Source organism: Carassius carassius, chromosome 25 (assembly GCF_963082965.1).
Source record: "Carassius carassius chromosome 25, fCarCar2.1, whole genome shotgun sequence".
In the NCBI taxonomy this organism is placed as follows: Eukaryota; Metazoa; Chordata; class Actinopteri; order Cypriniformes; family Cyprinidae; genus Carassius; species Carassius carassius.
In genome coordinates, this window is record NC_081779.1 from 15,291,672 (window position 1) to 15,310,200 (window position 18,529).

Consider the following 18,529-nt stretch of genomic DNA (forward strand, 5'->3'; position numbering starts at 1 on the left):
ATGGCGCTAAGTTCAAGAATAAAATTACAAAAATGTTTCAAATATGACTGAATTCTCTCTCTCTCTAAGTCTCTTTCTCTCTCTCTCTCTCTCTCTCTCTCTCTCTCTCTCTGTCTTTATATATATATATATATATATATATATATATATATATATATATATATACCATACAACTATAAACTTCTGATAAAATTACTGATACTTTTTTCAATAGATGGTCAGTGAAAGGAGATGCTTAATCCTCTGAAAATGTATGAGCGGTTTCATTTATTTTTCTTTTAAAGTTACGCTGACCCTCACAATTGAGTGATGTTTTCATGCTAGATTAATTTTATGTTGGTTTATCTAATACTTCCTACAAATGTAGCAGTCTTGTACGTGTGTGTTTGTGTGTGTAGATAGATAGATAGATAGATAGATAGATAGATAGATAGATAGATAGATAGATAGATAGATTTCCCTTGCAGTCATTTTGAGCGGCTCAAAGCGTGGTATGCGGTATTATCACCATATATATATTTGATATAACAAGGTCATAGTTGGAAACCAATGAAACTGAAACCAAATAGTGTTGAAGTTAAGTAAACAGAAGAGAATGACAAAATAACAATCAATATTGAACATAAACCTGACAATAATATTGTTATATTGATAGACTTTATAACAATTCATTGTGATCCTTGAATCTGACTGGACAAGATATTTCTATTGATATTTCCACCTGTGTGGATTATAGTCAGACAGACTGTCAGTGCAGTCAGATTGTTGTGCCACAAGGAGGTGGAAAGGGATTGTCTTTGACTAAGTCTGTAAACTGTTCATTAAACATGTTAAAAATCGTTGATTCATTCAAAGAGAGACATAATGAAAAACGCTGTTGAAATAGTTTTAGAGGTGCCATAGAATGCATTGATACAATATAATATCAAAATACCCCACAGATAATTTTAATAGCTTGATGAAATTTTAGGGTATAAGCCAAAACGCACTTGAAATTTTAAGGTATACTTTTAGGGTATAAGCCAAAACACACTGTTTTTTTTTTGTGTTTGTCCGCTTTAAGTGAAAATGAGCTGCTGCTCCAGCCTCACTTTTCAGAAGGGTGCGGAGCTTCATGATTTATGGTTTAACTGGTTTAACTGACCTCACATTGCTTCCAAAGGCAATTTTTAACTACCGCATTCTTATTTGTGATCACTGTGGTAGCAAGCGAGGCATCATTAGTAAAAACAGGCAGAGACAGTGGTAGCTTTAGCAACATTAGCCTTACAGAGAGCCAAAAAGATATTTAGGGAAATCAAAATATGAGGCGTGAGGCTTACTTTGTCAGGAGTCTGGACGTTGGACGCACGAAGCGTTGGTATCAATCCCTCTTTCAGAGGCAATCTTTGCACAACTCCAGCATTGAACTGACCCTCATTTGTGAGGCAGTCTGGTGTAAAATGTTAGCACAAATGTATAGGATATTTTCTTTTCTTTTTCTTTTCTTTTCTGGGACATATCCTTCAAAAATGAAAGTTAACCACCATGTCCTCAGCGGTTTATTGAGACTCCTATATTCATTGGTTCATCCCAACACACACTTTTTTAATGGCTTCTTGGTGCTGACATTGTATCTTTAGCAGCTACAGCAAGAAAACAGTAATAGCGGATTGCTGTTTCTAACTCAGGGCTGTGTATAAGCTAATAGGGCAAAAAGCATCACAAATTGGGGGGCTTTCCCCAAGTATGAGGTCATAGCGAGAAACCTGTAACTGCTTGTGTGGAGATACTGTTTATATGGATTATAAAACAATGAGTGGGTGGATTTTTACCATTATAGGCTTTTTGTTTTCACACACGGAGGCCATACAACTGTGTTCAAATATCTTAGAAAAGAGATTTTGGCATTCTTTGGCACCTTCAACTTTGAGCGCCACGTTAGAAGGCTTAGCTGACCAATGCATCAATGCTATGACAGAGATTTGGCTTTCCTTGGACATGACAATCTATTTTCACAAATATATATATGACTCGCAAGTAATCGCACATGCTCAGTTGATCTCTTTTTCATTCGCTAGTCTGTTACGTGCAAATCTACCTCTGTACAAATAATCATGGTACACATTGTTACCATTACTAATTTATTTAATATTCAGTACACATGCACAAAGTCTAAAATGAGAAGGGCACAGCCCTATGAAAAAAGAAATACAAAAATCACGGTTGCTGCAGTAGTTGCATTCCTCTGCGGTTTGCTCGTCAATAGCGCGGTATAGCGGTTATCACAACAGCCTGAATTCCTCGTCCCTGGGAATTGTGGGAGAGATATTACAGGGATGCAGTAATCACTGAACACTCTGCAAATTAAATGTTGGAATGACTTACTGATGAGCAGCTCTTGTGGCTTCACTCAACTTTCACTTCTGTACTTGTTTTATCCATGCGAGGTGATAAAGAAGCAGAAGGGAAGAGGAAAATAGGACAGGGAGAGGTAAAGAAGGAGATTGGAGATTGCAACTCTGTGCTTAGGTGTGTGACTGACAGGTAAGCCTCAGACACATTCAAGCTGCATTTCAAAAGTGAGGCATTATTCCAAAACCAGAAGGTACAGCAGACCTTCCTGTGCCCTTGGGTACATAGAATTTTCAAAAAAAAAAAAAGAAAAAAAGAGAAGGAGGAAGAGAATGAAAATCCACAACTTTCCACAGTGTTGGGTATTGATTCAAGGCTTTATGAAAACGGAGGTTTGAATGATGTGAAAATAACAATTTTGGCAAGGTCCTCAATATTCTGTTTGCTGTGTAAGGTCATAAATCAAACATCAGTAGCTTGTGATGAAGAATTCCATCATATTCTATTTGCTGGTTGTCAAAAGCAGATCCTGCTTTCTGAGTTTTTCTCTGCCATGGGCCCATAGAGCAGACTTTACCATAAAGCACTGTATTTGGAAAGATAAACCTATAAAATACAAATATACTTGTATAATATAAACACATTAGATTTGTCAGTATATTATCATGATTAATGAGGTGTTATGCCAAAATGTTTTTATTGTGATGACACAAGAAATGTAATATACAGTGGACTCCAAAAGTCTGAGAACACTTTTGTAGTTTATTTTCTATTAAATGATTTGCATCACAATCAATTAAAGGGATACCCCACCCCAAAATGAAAATTTTTCCCCCCTATCGTTCGAAACCAGTTAAAGCTTTGTTCATCTTCGGAACAGAATTTAAGATGTTTTGGATGAAAACTGGGAGGCTTGTGACTGTCCCATTGACTGCCAAGTAAATTACACTGTCATTGTCCAGAAAAGTAAAGACTCAGGGCCCTATTTTAAAGATCTAAACGCAAAGTGTAAAGCGCATGGCGCAGGTGCACTTAGGGCATGTCCAAATCCACTTTTGCTATTTTAACGATGGAAAAATGGTCAGTGAAATTTCTGAAAATGGGTTGTCCCTATTCTCTTAATAAGTAATGGCCGTAATGTTCAATAAATCAACCGATTTATTGAAACCGATCTGCTCGTGCGTGAAGTTAAAGTGCGCAAGCAGATCATCTACGGGACAAGCAGGAATCCAGCAAAGCTTCCCGAGGTGAAGAAGGCGTGGTATTAAAGTAGAATTTCATTCATCATTATAAGCAGTAATAGGCTGAATTTCAAATAGGTAGCCTAATTCTAATACAATGATTATCCATCATAACATTTGTATATTTATGTAGCCTACACAATAATATTATTTTACACTGTAATCCTTTTGTTTTTAATATTTGGCATGTTTGTGTGATGTGCATCCCTGTGTGTAATAAGCAAAGTCAACGTGCACTGTGGACCCCCCAGAGGCGCATTTTTTTTTACCAACGTGCTATAAATAACAAAAAAATATTGCACCATTGCCTTTAGACTTTGGACCAGGTTTGAGTTGGTCTATGGCGCAGTCTATTTTCAGCTCCTTAAAATAGCAATGCGCCAGCAATGCGCCTGAACACACCTCTTTTTTAGACCAACATGCCCATGGGCACACAAATGGGCGCCAATGCATTTGCTAATTAAACGACGTGGCGCTGGACGGGGAAATGCGAATGCGCCAGACTGAAACTAACAAACACACTTGCGCTGTGCCTTGCATTGCATTGCGCCAGGTGTATGATAGGGCCCATAGTCAGAATAGTCAATCTGCCATCAGTGGTTCAACCATAATGTTATGAAGCATAGAGAATACTTTTTGAATGCAAAGCAAACAAAAATAACAACTTTATTCAATTATTAGTCTCCTCTGTGTCTCTCTGCATCACTGTAACGCTCATTTGGAGAATATCCTCTGAACGCAAGTAGCGTATGCTCTTCTGTGTCAGCCACGCTGCACGGATGCGCTTTTAATGTTCAAATCAAAGCATAAATACACATAGAAAACTTATTCTTGTGCCATGGCTACACAAAAGAGTGTACACTGCTTGCGTTCAGCAGTTATTTTACAAAATGTGTTGGTATTTCTAACTGACTTGATCCTAATGATCTTAGTGGTCTGTTAAGTTTATATTCAGTGATCATACCTGCAATGTATTGAGGTCCTAGGCTGTTGAGTGATTTATAAACGAGTAATAATTTTTTCAAAATCAATCCTAAATGTTACTGGAAGCTAGTGTAAGGACCCGAGGACTGGTGTGATATGCTATATGATATTCTTTTCTGTTTTAGTCAGAATCCTGGCAGCTGTGTAATGTGTGAGCAGCAACTGTCTTATGGTCTTTTGAGGTTGGCCGGTAAGGAGTCCATTACAATAGTCCACCCTTCTGGTGATAAAAGTATGAACAAGTTTCTACAAGTCTTGACTGGTAACAAAAAATCTTGAAATGTGTTTTTTTTTTTTTTTTTAGTTATTGCTTTGACTGACTGCTGAAACCAAGATTCTTGACTGGATTTTTTTGTTGTTTGACCCGTAGTGTCAAGGTATGCATTCACATTGAGAACTTCATCTTTGTTTCCAAATGCAATGACTTCTGTTTTCTCTTTGTTAAACTGAAGACAGCTTTGGCACATGCAGCTGTTAATTTCATCAGTGTATTGTCAGAGGGAGTCAATGGGGTTGTAGTCATTAGGCGAAAGGGCTAAGTAAATCTGGGTGTCATCTGCATAGCTGTGACAGGCAATTTTGTTTCTTCTAATTATATGACTCAGTGGGAGCATATACAGGTTGAACAAGACTGGCACAAGAATTGAGCCTTGAGAGATTCCGCAAAGTCAACTTAGACTTGTCACCTATACTCATATAATAAACCCTCCCTCCTAAGTATGACTTAAACCATTTGATTACCATCAGAAAGCCCGACCCAGTTTTCCAATCTCTCTAGAAGTAAGATGTGATGCGACAGTGTCAAACGCAACACTGAGATTGAGTAGTACCAGTACTGATATTTTGCCGGAATCATTATTTAAGCGGAGGTCATTTATTATCTTTATGAGTGCTGTCTCTGTGCTATGATGTGATCGGAAACCAGATTGAATTGAAGAAGCTGTTCAGATGATTGAAAACAACCTTTTCAGTGATCTTGCCTATAAAAAGAAGATTTGATTCCAGTCTATAGTTGCTGAATATGGTGTTATCGGGATTTTTCAGGAGGGGCTTAACATCTTTCGGGGAGTTTGAAAAAAAAAAAAAAAACAGAAAAAAGGCATTACCACTTATTAGAGAGTTCTAAACAGTTAAACACACCTTTGAAAAAAAGATTTGGAAAGTGTGTCAAGGCTGCAGGTTGACGTTACAAGGTGTAATCAGTTACTTTAAAATCAGACATAATAACTGCTTTCTGAAATTGTGGCCGGATCTGTCTGACCTCTGCACAATTTGAGGATGCAAGGACAAACAAGCTCTGGCATCTCTTTAAAGAAGTAACATGCTAAATGATATTTCATATAATATGAATAGACATGTTTCTGGTTCAAGCCTTATTTTTAGAATGATGGGAGTATGGACCAAATAAAGTTGGAAAAGATTAGCATAGAGGGCCTTATAGACTCATTCATCCTTGTGAATTGCCAGTATTTGATTGCACAACACTACAAAGATAATAATCTTCTGATTATTAAATATTTATTTGTTTGTTTACTCATTTGAAAGCTATTTTTGGGGGGCGGGGTGATCAGTTAAAACTTTTTAAGATTCAAGATATGATTTCAGGACATAAAAGGACCAGAGCAAGCTTAGGATGGTTGGCACATTTCCACAGCCTGAACCTTTTTTATGCCTACTGCAGATCTCTGCTAGAGGGAAGGGACGGGACGGGACAGGACGAGACGCTGTGCTTCCTTTTTATACCCCTGTGCTTAGAGACTGGACAGACTACCCTTATTCCAAATCCTCAGAGCAAAGTCCAAACTCTTTCCCACATGCACAGATTTCATGGAACAGCAGAACATTTGTTATGGTCACTCTAAATTGGTACAAACATAAGCCAAAAGAAACTGGACCTGCGTAGTTTGAATAATACACAGAGAGATTAAAACCTGATTAAAATCAGGCCTCTTTGAATTGTGTGAAACTAATGGGAAAATGTTTTTGGATAAAAACTCAGTGTTTGCTGAAAGACATTATTCATTGGCATACACATAATGGCTTCATTTCGTCTGAGTTACTTCGACTTCATTATTGAAATGACTCGCAAGAAAAAGGCAAAGTACTTTTGCATTCAAAATTGACTACTTAAAAACTCAATGTATGTTCTGAGCACTCTTAAAAAATAAATGAATAAATGTTGGTAAAAATAAATAATCAATGAGCTTTGGTCAAGCTCTTGAACTTTATTATAACTTGATTATTTTTTGACAGTATAATTAACAGGATGTCACGCTGTCTAGTCTCTGTTTCCCTGGGTGTCCACTAGTGGGCTCACTTCCCCTTAGGCACTTCACCATAGGCACTAGAATTCCACTAGTCTTGTCCGTTCATCACAGTAATTGCACTCCTGCTAATTGCACCAGGTGCACTCACTTAATTGTCATTAGTCTCCCTATATTTACCAGTCTTTTCATGTTGTCTGTATGGAGTCCTTACCTTTCGTGTTCTCAGTCTTCTCGTCCTCCGAGATTCCTCGTCTTCCCGTTCCCTTTCCTGTTCCTTCCTTTGTTTGTTTGTTTTGGACTGCTTTTTGGTTTTGACCTTGGCTTGTGTTTACGACGATTTGGAATACCCCTCAATAAATACCTGCATTGGGATCTCTCTCTCTCCCTGTGTTTCACTGGTCGCGATCGTCACAGAAGGACTCCATCCTTGAGATCCAGCGGTATGTCTTTTCATGTTTTCTCCCCAGCCACCGAGCGGGATAGGAATGGTTTTGAGGGAACCCGCCTGGTGGTTTTCCGTGGGACCAGGGGAGGTCACAAAGGAGTTAGTGGTAGATAGGAGGTTCGGCATCGCTCTCCACCATGGCCTCCCTTCGACCCTGGGCTCGTGTGGAACGGATCAGAGCTGCCGTCTCACCATGGCGGACGGAGAGGAGAGAGGAAGCGTACGTCTGCCGATCCAACGCTACTGCACGAGATGGCCGCCAGCCCAGCGCCGTTGCACAAGATGGCCGCCAGCCCAGCGCTGCTGCACAGAATGGCCGTCGGCTCAGCGCCGCTGCCCAGGATGGCCGCCAGCCCAGCCCCACTGCCCATGATGGCCGCAAGTCCAGCGCCATGGCACAAGATGGCCGCCAGCCCAGCGCCATGGCACAAGATGGCCGCCAGCCCAGCACCTCAGCACAAGGTGGTCACCAGCCTAGCGCCACGATGCAAGATGGCCGCCAGTCCAGCGCCACAGCACAAGATGGCCCCCAACTCAGCGTCACGAGGCAAGATGGACGCCAGTCCAGCGCCGCAGCACAAAGTGGTCGCCAGCCCCGCGTCACGATGCAAGACGGCCGCCAGTCCAGCGCCACCGCCCAAGATGGCCGCTGAGTAGGGGTGTAACGGTACGCAAAAATCACGGTTCGGTACATACCTCAGTTTTAAAGTCACGGTTCAGTTCATTTTCAGTACAGTAAGGGAAAGAAATGCAAACATTAAACTACAGGTTGTTTATTACTATAAACTTTTTTTAACAATTTGTTTACAATTTGTATATTTTTTTAAATACTTTGTAATAATATATATACAGGTCATTCTAAAAAAAATTAGCATATTGTGATAAAGTTCATTATTTTCCATAATGTAATGATAAAAATTAAACTTTCATATATTTTAGATTCATTGCACACCAACTGAAATATTTCAGGTCTTTTATTGTTTTAATACTGATGATTTTGGCATACAGCTCATGAAAACCCAAAATTCCTATCTCAAAAAATTAGCATATCATGAAAAGGTTCTCTAAACGAGCTATTAACCTAATCATCTGAATCAACTAATTAAGTCTAAACACCTGCAAAAGATTCCTGAGGCTTTTAAAAACTCCCAGCCTGGTTCATTACTCAAAACCGCAATCATGGGTAAGACTGCCGACCTGACTGCTGTCCAGAAGGCCATCATTGACACCCTCAAGGGAGAGGGTAAGACACAGAAATAAATTTTTGAATGAATAGGCTGTTCCCAGAGTGCTGTATCAAGGCACCTCAGTGGGAAGTCTGTGGGAAGGAAAAAGTGTGGCAAAAAACGTTGCACAACGAGAAGAGGTGACCGGACCCTGAGGAAGATTGTGGAGAAGGACCGATTCCAGACCTTGGGGGACCTGCGGAAGCAGTGGACTGAGTCTGGAGTAGAAACATCCAGAGCCACCGTGAACAGGCGTGTGCAGAAAATGGGCTACAAAGAAGCAGCACTGGACTGTTGCTCGGTGGTCCAAAGTACTTTTTTCGGATGAAAGCAAATTTTGCATGCCATTCGGAAATCAAGGTGCCACAATCTGGAGGAAGACTGGGGAGAAGGAAATTCCAAAATGCCTGAAGTCCAGTGTCAAGTACCCACAGTCAGTGATGGTCTGGGGTGCCATGTCAGCTGCTGGTGTTGGTCCACTGTGTTTTATCAAGGGCAGGGTCAATGCAGCTAGTTATCAGGAGATTTTGGAGCACTTCATGCTTCCATCTGCTCAAAAGCTTTATGGAGATGAAGATTTTGTTTTTCAGCACGACCTGGCACCTGCTCACAGTGTCAAAACCACTGGTAAATGGTTTACTGACCATGGTATTACTGTGCTCAATTGGCCTGCCAACTCTCCTGACCTGAACCCTATAGAGAATCTGTGGGATATTGTGAAGAGAAAGTTGAGAGACGCAAGACCCAACACTCTGGATGAGCTTAAGGCCGCTATCGAAGCATCCTGGGCCTCCATAACACCTGAGCAGTGCCACAGGCTGATTGCCTCCATGCCATGCCGCATTGAAGCAGTCATTTCTGCAAAAGGATTCCCGACCAACTATTGAGTGCATAACTGAACATAATTATTTGAAGATTGACTTTTTTTGTATTAAAAACACTTTTCTTTTATTGGTCGGATAAAATATGCTAATTTTTTGAGGTTTTCATGAGCTGTATGCCAAAATCATCAGTATTAAAACAATAAAAGACCTGAAATATTTCAGTTGGTGTGCAATGAATCTAAAATATATGAAAGTTTAATTTTTATCATTACATTATGGAAAATAATAAACTTTATCACAATATGCTAATTTTTTGAGAAGGACCTGTATATAAAATAAAAAAAGAATAAGAAATAAAATACTGCTGCAAAGTTCTCAACTAAATAAAATACTCTCAGTCTCAAACCAATATCATATAATAAAATATAATGAAAAATCTAAATAAATAACTATGATTACCATGCAGCATTACCAATCCCAGCTTGTAGGCCTGCTCATATTTAAAAAATATATATAACTTTTCCAAAGTGTAAAGTGCAGCATGAACAGTTTCAGTTTTGAGACCTGCTCAGATTTCGTTATTGCATTGGCCCGATCGGAATTAAGAGCAAAGGTCTGTTTAAATGCCGACGGGAGCTGCGTTTGAATTACAATCGTTTTTTTCCTAGTTGTAGTGATGTTCACACTCGTGTGATGCCTTTTGAAAACCTTAAGCCGGTGACACACTGGCATATTGCACCTGTCAAACATAGTCTATTTTGCCGTCAATACTGTTGACGGTGTCCTTTATCAGTAGGCTTTATATTTATGCTCAACATGCTCAACAATATAGATATTGTTGTAGTGAAGACAAGATCCTGTGCTGTCGGCGCCTCGGCGGTCTCCCTCTATGTCACCTACAGTAGCAGCAGTGCGCCAGCGCTGCGTCAGGCATGATTCTGGTGTGAAAAGACACAGAAAACGCGAAGCAGGTGTCGTGCAACTGAAAAACAGCAGAAACACCATGCTCATGTCACGCAGCCAGTGTGTCACCGGCCTTAGAATCAGCTACAGGGCGGAATTTGCGCTGAACGCGAAGACTTCCGTCACTTAATATGTTCATTTGGAAACACGAAAATGTATATGTTCCGCAAACAAAATATTGCATTCGGTCATTCGGTACACACGTGCACCGTACCGAAAGCCCTGTACCGAAACGGTCCGGTACGAATACATGTACCGTTACACCCCTACCACTGAGACATTCTTGGATTATTTTTCCTTGCTGAACAAGATCCTAGAGATTCCCAGGAGTGTTCACGTCATGTCTGCTGATCCAGAGACTGTTCACGTTACGTCTGCTGAGCCAGCGCCACAGTACAAGAGTCATGGCACAAGATGGCTGCTTGTCCAGCGCTTCTGCACAGAATGACTGCCACAGCTGACCTTCCAGAGTTGAGTCAGATTCCCGTGGACCCTCCAGAGTCGAGTCAGGTTCCCGAGGACCCTCCAGAGTCGAGTCAGTTTCCGGTTGTTCCTCCAGAGTCGAGTCAGGTTCCAGTTGACCCTCCAGAGTCGAGTCAGTTTCCAGTTGACCCTCCAGAGTCGAGTCAGGTTCCAGTTGACCCTCCAGAGTCGAGTCAGATTTCAGTTGACCCTCCAGAGTCAAGTCAGGTTCCCGTTGACCTTTCCAGAGTTGAGTCAGGTTCCCGTTGACTTTCCAGAGTTGAGTCAGGTTCCGATTGACCCTCCAGAGTCGAGTCAGGTGTTCGTGGACCCTCCAGAGTCGAATCAGATGCTTGTGGACCCTCCAGAGTCAGGGTTAGTCACCGTTGACCTTCCAGAGTCAGGGTTAGTCACTATCGACCTTCCAGAGTCAGGGCTAGTCACCATTGACCTTCCAGAGTCAGGGCTAGTCACCGTTGACCTTCCAGAGTCAGGGCTAGTCACCATTGACCCTCCAGAGTCAGGGCTAGTCACCGTTGACCTTCCAGAGTCAGGGCTAGTCACCGTGGACCTTCCAGAGTCAGGACTAGTTACCGTTAACCTTCCAGAGTCAGGGCTAGTTACCGTTGACCCTCCAGAGTCAGGGCTAGTCACCGTTGGCCTTCCAGAGTCAAGTCAAGTCACTGGTGATCTTCAAGGACAGAGTCATGTCACTGGTTATCTTCAAGGACAGAGTCAAGTCACTGGTGATCTTCAAGGACAGAGTCAAGTCACCGAGGTTCTTCATGGGAGAATTCAAGTCACCAGTGATCTTCATGAACAAATGCAAGTCACCAATGATCTTCATGAACAAAAACAAGTCACCAATAATCTTCATGAGCAGAGTCAAGTCAGCATTGATCATCTGGAATCCAGTATAAACACCATGGGATTACCAGAGTCTCATCACTTCTCTGTGGAACTACCAGAGCCTCCTCATGTCTCTGCTGAACTACCAGAGCCTCTCCACGTCTCTGATGAACTACCAGAGCCGTTCCACGTCGCTGCTGAACTACTAGAGTCTCTCCTCGGCTGATCTACCAGAGTCTCTCCTCGTCTTCCCGGAACTTCAAGAGTCTCGTCATGTCTCAGTCAAACTCTCTGAGCACCCGACTGATCCTGTTGTGGCCACGGAGGCTACCCTTAACGTGTTCATGTTCTCTGTTTCAGACTTGCCCAACCAGACTTTTTCTCCTGTTTATTCAGCCGCACGGATGTGGCGGTCTTCTGCTCCGCCCTGGGGGGCTTCCGTACCGACCACACGGTTGTGGTGGTCTTCTTTGCCACCCTGGGGGGCTTCCGTACCGACCACACGGTTGTGGTGGTCTTCTGTTCCACCCTGGGGGGCTTCCGTCCCGACCACACTGTTGTGGTGGTATTCTGCTCCACCCTGGGGGGCTTCTGCCTCGACCACAAGGATGTGGTGGTCTTCTGCTCCGCCCTGGTGGGCGTCACTTTATGTCCTCCTGGACTTGTGTTTTTGTGATTGTTTTGTTTTTGTTCTTCTGTCTGTTTCCACCTATGGACCTGGCCCTCCGTCCCTCCCCCTGATCCTCCACCAGTTCACCTCCCTCCTGGACTCCTTGTTTTGTGTTGCACTTCTCTTGTCTCTGTTTTCCCCATTTTACCTGGTCCTCTTGTCTCTGTTTCCCCATTTTAACCTGGTCGTCTTCTCTCTGTTTTCCCCATTTTACCTGGCCCTCCATCCCTCCCCCTGGTCCTCCGCCGCTCCACCTCCCTCCTGGTCTCTTTGTCTCTTTGGTCTTCCCTTGGGTTCGGGTGGAGCATCTGGCAGCTGCTCCGTGGAGGAGGGGGTAATGTCACGCTGTCTAGTCTCTGTTTCCCTGGGTGTCCACTAGTGGGCTCACTTCCCCTTAGGCACTTCACCATAGGCACTAGAATTCCACTAGTCTTGTCCGTTCATCACAGTAATTGCACTCCTGCTAATTGCACCAGGTGCACTCACTTAATTGTCATTAGCCTCCCTATATTTACCAGTCTTTTCATGTTGTCTGTATGAAGTCCTTAACTTTCGTGTTCTCAGTCTTCTCGTCCTCCGAGATTCTTCAGTGTCTTCTCGTCCTCCGAGATTCTTCAGTGTCTTCTCATCCTCCGAGATTCCTCGTCTTCCCGTTCCCTTTCCTGTTCCTTCCTTTGTTTGTTTGTTTTGGACTGCTTTTTGGTTTTGACCTTGGCTTGTGTTTACGACGATTTGGATTACCCCTCAATAAATACCTGCATTTGGATCTCTCTCTCTCCCTGTGTTTCACTGGTCGCGATCGTCACACAGGATTTCTTACAAGATGGAAATAAAACTGAGAGTGTCATCTTCAAGGCTGTGTGATGTCACACAGGGACTTCTGGGAATGTGCCTTTACTTTATTATGATTTGATATGTCTTTTGTATAATTATGATGTTTCATAGTTTTTTTTTTTTTTTTTTGCAGGAAAAAACAATAAATTTGATATTTTAGAGTAAAATTGCATGTGCAATGTTAAACTATTTTAAAAGTTTCACCATATATGGTAAGGTAACATAGTATTATCAATGTTTTAACAGATCTTAATCAAGGTTTGCTTGACAGGTTTTGCTGTAGTATTTTCACGGTAATTTTCTGTAATATTGTTTCTTTCAGTATGGTTTGATAGTTTTACATGTTAGAATTTAGTGCAATTCTCAAGACATGACAAACCAACTTCCAGGTAAACAGAACAAATTAATGTAATTTTCATTTTTCAAAATTGAGTTTTATCTAATATAGAGAAATGCAGATGTACTGCATAACAAATGGATTTGGAAATCCAGCCTGATCTCACGGCAATTCATAAATTTTTAAGAGGTGGCTAATTTGTATGAATTTGTATGACCTCATTCGTACAAATTCATTCGATTTGTGATAAATCATACGTATTTTACGAGTTGCACAATTTGTATAAATTTGTACGAATGACCTACACCTAACCCCACCCCTAAACCTACCTGTCACTGGGGTCTAGACAAATCATACAAAATCGTACCAGTGAGGTTGTATGAATTGGTCATCAGTAAAGCATTGAATTTGAATACAATCGAATCTCAATGTCAGCATAAATAAATCTTTTGCTTGTGTACTATCAAGCACTATTGTTTGAGATTGATGTTTCCCCATAGCCCCATTTGGTGCAGTGATGCATAACTGTGTCTCTATTGCAGTAGTGATGTCTCTATTCATAACCAGATTGAAGCTTTCTGTGTCCTGGGAATACTTGCAAATCAATTAACAACAATAACTTATTTTACCCTTCCTTCTTGAATCTTCACATGCACGAATAGGAAAAACATAATTAAAGAGAAACCAACCACAGAGTCAATTTCCATAAGTAATATGGGTTTAAGATGACGATTACAATTCATTTCTCCTTCACTTCAGTAGCGCCACAGATTTCCCCCAGGCCTTCCTGCATCGCTCTGTGTTAAGATTCACTAATGTGCTCACAGACACCTGCACCTGTGAAAATTACAGATAGAAAGAGACATGCATGTTCTACTAGCTTATTCACAAATGTTGTCTGCAATGACAGTGCATCAATCTGATATCATAAGTAGAGAGAGAAATAAATATGCTTAAGATCTACTTCTAGAATGTTTCAAGTGTAAATATTTGTTCACTGATGGGGATCCAGAAACCAATTTCAACTTGCTTGTTTTCAACACTAGCTTTTATGTAGCGAATGTGGGAGGTTGTGTTTCTCTGGGGAAAACTTCGAGACTTAATTGTGAACGCCTGGTGCTCTTGGTGGTTTCGATCACGCTTAGTCTGTCAAACTCAAAGTAGTGCTCATTTACCATTAAACAAATACATCACGTTTTATCATGACTCATGTAAATCCAAATGTGGTTCATTCAATGTGACATGTTAACACTGCTGCAGATTTAGCAAAGTGCAAAAGTGCCAATATAGTTTTTTTTTCCTTGTCCTTTGTAGGAATGTGTTAGTTTAAGACTCTACGAGCACAGTGTGCATCTCCAGTGAATATAGTACCACTGAATCAATAACAAATTATAGTTCTGCCAAGCCCCTAGATATTCTGTTAGGTGAGAGCAATATTAAAACGGCTTGAGGTCTTCTTTAGGTTCATGGTCGAAATGAACAGCAAAACCCTTCAGAATGAGAAACAAGATAACTAACGCCACTTGAAAATGCATTTTAGAGTTCCCATAAATCCATTCATCCAAACCACGTTGGGGGGCTTATGTGAACAGAAAATAAAAATTTGTGCATTTTCTGGTGTGAAACCAAAGTCTGTCCTGTCACACCACCTGCCATTTTATAGGTGCATAAATATGAGATTTCAACTTAAAAAGCATTTACGTCCTCACAGAACTCGTAAATGCAGGTTTTTTTTTGTGCCACCTGACCAATGCAACGTTATGGGAAAACATAAAAAATTTCAGCAGGTTACCCGGTAAAATGTAGTTGTTTTGTAATATTTATGTTTAGTAATTCCTATTATTGACCGTTATTAAACTCTTAATAATGCAAGAATAATCTGGTAATAAACAATTAAGTTTATTAATAAGGCATTCACATTAATTGTATTATTTTGTATATGAACTACTCAGATTACACAGATATATACATATTTTTCCCATTAATAGAGTTGCCATAGAAACAACACTAAAAATCAGAGGTTGTCATCCATAAATTATGGTAATCATGACATGGCATGGTAATTACTACATTAATTTGATTGAACAGTCCTTTTGTTAAAAAAGTGGTTTTGTGGTTTTACTTCATTCCCTACCAAAAATGAATTTTAAAAAATGTAAAAAAATTAAAACAAGAAAGATTTACTCAAGCCATTGTATGTACAATAGATTTTGCTAATAATAAAAAAAGGGCACAAATTTTGATTTACACAATGAACTAGCTATAATTTGACAACCTATGTTTCTTCCATTTAATAATCCTTGCCTGGAGGTAATGGGATTATGAATACATACACAGGCTTAATTTGCATGAGTTTCTGAAGCCATTTTGCTCCACTAACTCCTGCCCATTGCTGCTCGTGATATGCTTGGATGACTCCTTCCGTTCCAAGGTTAATGTAGAGACAGTGTTTGGAACAGTGAATAAGGCTGATAATGCACTGGAAAACATCCAGGGGCCAGAGTCAAGTGTCATGCCCGATCTGCATTAAGAACCTCATCAGCACTATGGGGCAGTTCTTTAATATGCATTTACGCCTTGCTGACAGCACTTATGGCGTTTAAAGTGCAACATGCAGAACAGCTTTGTTTTCTACATTTACAGCTGAACTGACAAGGAAAACTCTGGGGAAAAGAGCATGTTTGAGTGACAGCATCATGTAGAACACCATCCATTAATGCCTGCCTCTCAAATATGCATCTACCTCGAGCTGTTAAGATGTTTTTTTTTTTTTTTTTGTGTGTGTGTGTGTGTTTTCCATGTCCTTGTTGCTGGTCACATGATGGCATTTTTTGCAATGTGATCCATTTAAGCAGCAACATGAGGGCAAAAGACACTTTTGTGACTTCTCTCTCCCGTCATTGGTGAGGTGGGGGTTAGCGTTATGGATGCTGAACATGACGAATATTTCAATATCCCCGAAGAATGGAGTAACTAAGGTAAAACACAGAAATGCTCTTAGCGGGAGTGTGCAAACTTGGCATTTTCATGCTCAAAGAGGTTCCGTAAGTCAAAGCTCACCTTCAGGATGTCATTTAAAAGTCTAATGATCATTTAAGTTTAGCATCCTAGAGCTGAATCTTACCTTATGACTGTAATATCAACTTTTACACGAGTGTTGCTATTGCTAACTTAAAGTAAATCTATAAAAAAAAATGCATTTGGTAGTTGAAATTTTGAAATACTAAAGGGTCAATTTTGTACAGGTGGGTCAAAATGACTATTTTATCTGAGATTCAGAGCCAAATTGCAGGAGGATAAACATGACCTCAGAAAAATGGCAGCATCATTTTTATTTTTACACAGAGATTGGTAGGTCTAGTAGTGAAATCTGTTGACTTTAGCAATCTTTGATGCATTTTATGCCAGTGGACATCATGTAAAAAATGGGGATTCAAAATTGCGGTTAATTGCCTGTTTTAGTGCTTTTACAATAATGCCGATTATCACAATGAATTGCCTGTTTTTTATGGGCTTCATTATATAATTGTGATTAATTTAAGGCTTCAGTAAATAATTATGATGCTGTCTTTTAATATTTTTTGAGTTATAAATTTGCAGTGTAAAATATTCTTAGAATATACTTAGAATATTCCAAATTCTAAGAATCGCCCAATACCAATATCACACCAGTGCTTTTTTTTTTTCTTTTTTTTTTCTTTGTCGACACCAATAAAAAATATTAATACTGCATTTGAATAAAAATATATAAACTATGCAGGGCTCACAAAATTGCTAGCCCGATGTTCCGGGGCTATTGTGTTTTCCAGTCAGATCTCCCGCATGGGTCCTTAAAAACTAGTATCAAACTTAAGGCCATATACAGTTTTAAATACGTTAAATGTCTTAATTATAATTTCAAGAGGTCTTACAGTTTGGGATGGAAAGACAAGAGTGGTGATATGGCTAAAATAAACTTCAAAAGGCAATAATGTCATTGAATAAATATGAGTGCTGCAAGTTTCATGTTAAAACGGATGTCTTTATTTGAATATATTTGAATCAAACCGACTATTCTCAGAAACATGTTGTAGCAGAAATGCCTCGAACCAGACAAATTAAAGAGTCGATCAGGGCTGTGTTTGAAACACGAGCCGAATTCCTCAGGAAGTCATAAAACATTCTGTGCCACAAGTCCCAAGCAAGATGAGCAACCAACTTGTTCACACAACAGCTTTCAACATTAACACCACAAGAACAATTATTTACAATTTCAATTCGAAGGAGAGAAATTTGGTGTCAAATTTGTTGTTCGTAATGGAAATGCAACACTGGACATCACATCTAAACCCATGAGAGTTAAACACTTCCATTGACTTCCCCCCACCTAACAGAACCCGACTGAAATTCCTAAGGGGAAGGGGGCTTTGAACCTCTGGTCTCCACAGACATGTGACAAAAGACAAACTGTCTTTTCTACATGTATATGGACCAAAATGAACTCCAAAATGACTTCTGAATGAAAATCAGTCCATCGCTTAACTCCATATTCATTTATATGTAACCCACACATTTGACTATCATGTTATAATCACTTATTGTGTATGTCTTTTAATAACTATATAACTAGTATCTGTGTAATCGAATCTGCTTGCTTTAAATAGTCCTGACAATCAAATATTTGTCAAATGTATCATATTCATGTTATAGGAATCATGTCCAAAATTATACCCTGCAAGAGCGGGAAAATTCGGACCACATGCTTGGTAAGATAAACATATGATTTATGATACCCCCGAGCCAAGACAATATCTGATTGGTCAAGACAACATTTGAGGTGTGGCCAACAGGCCAGTTTAAATACTCAGGACACCATAAAATCTTGCTTTTAGTCTCTAGCTATGCTTCTGCTATTAGTCATGTCGGCTTTTAGTTCTAGCCTTGCTTTTGCTACTAGTCATGCCTGCTTTTAGCTTTGCTTCTTAGCTTTAGCTTTTAGCCATGCTGTTTGTCATCACTGTTCTTTGAGCGCGGTTCCAGCGTGTTTAAGCCTGCACGCCTGCTGCTACTTAGCCACGATGAGAAGAAACACCACATAGTCTTGTCAAACTTGA

General features: G+C 40.3%; 1 long non-coding RNA gene across 1 annotated transcript in view; it reads left to right on the forward strand.

The window, feature by feature from the left end:
• Nucleotides 1-2,431: 2,431 nt before the first annotated feature.
• LOC132104716 (uncharacterized) overlaps nt 2,432-18,529 on the forward strand; it is a 36,208-nt gene continuing 20,110 nt past the window's right edge. The window contains exons 1-2 of the long non-coding RNA XR_009423579.1: nt 2,432-2,526; nt 4,689-4,791. This is a non-coding gene — a long non-coding RNA (uncharacterized LOC132104716). The remainder of the gene's footprint in view (nt 2,527-4,688; nt 4,792-18,529) is intronic.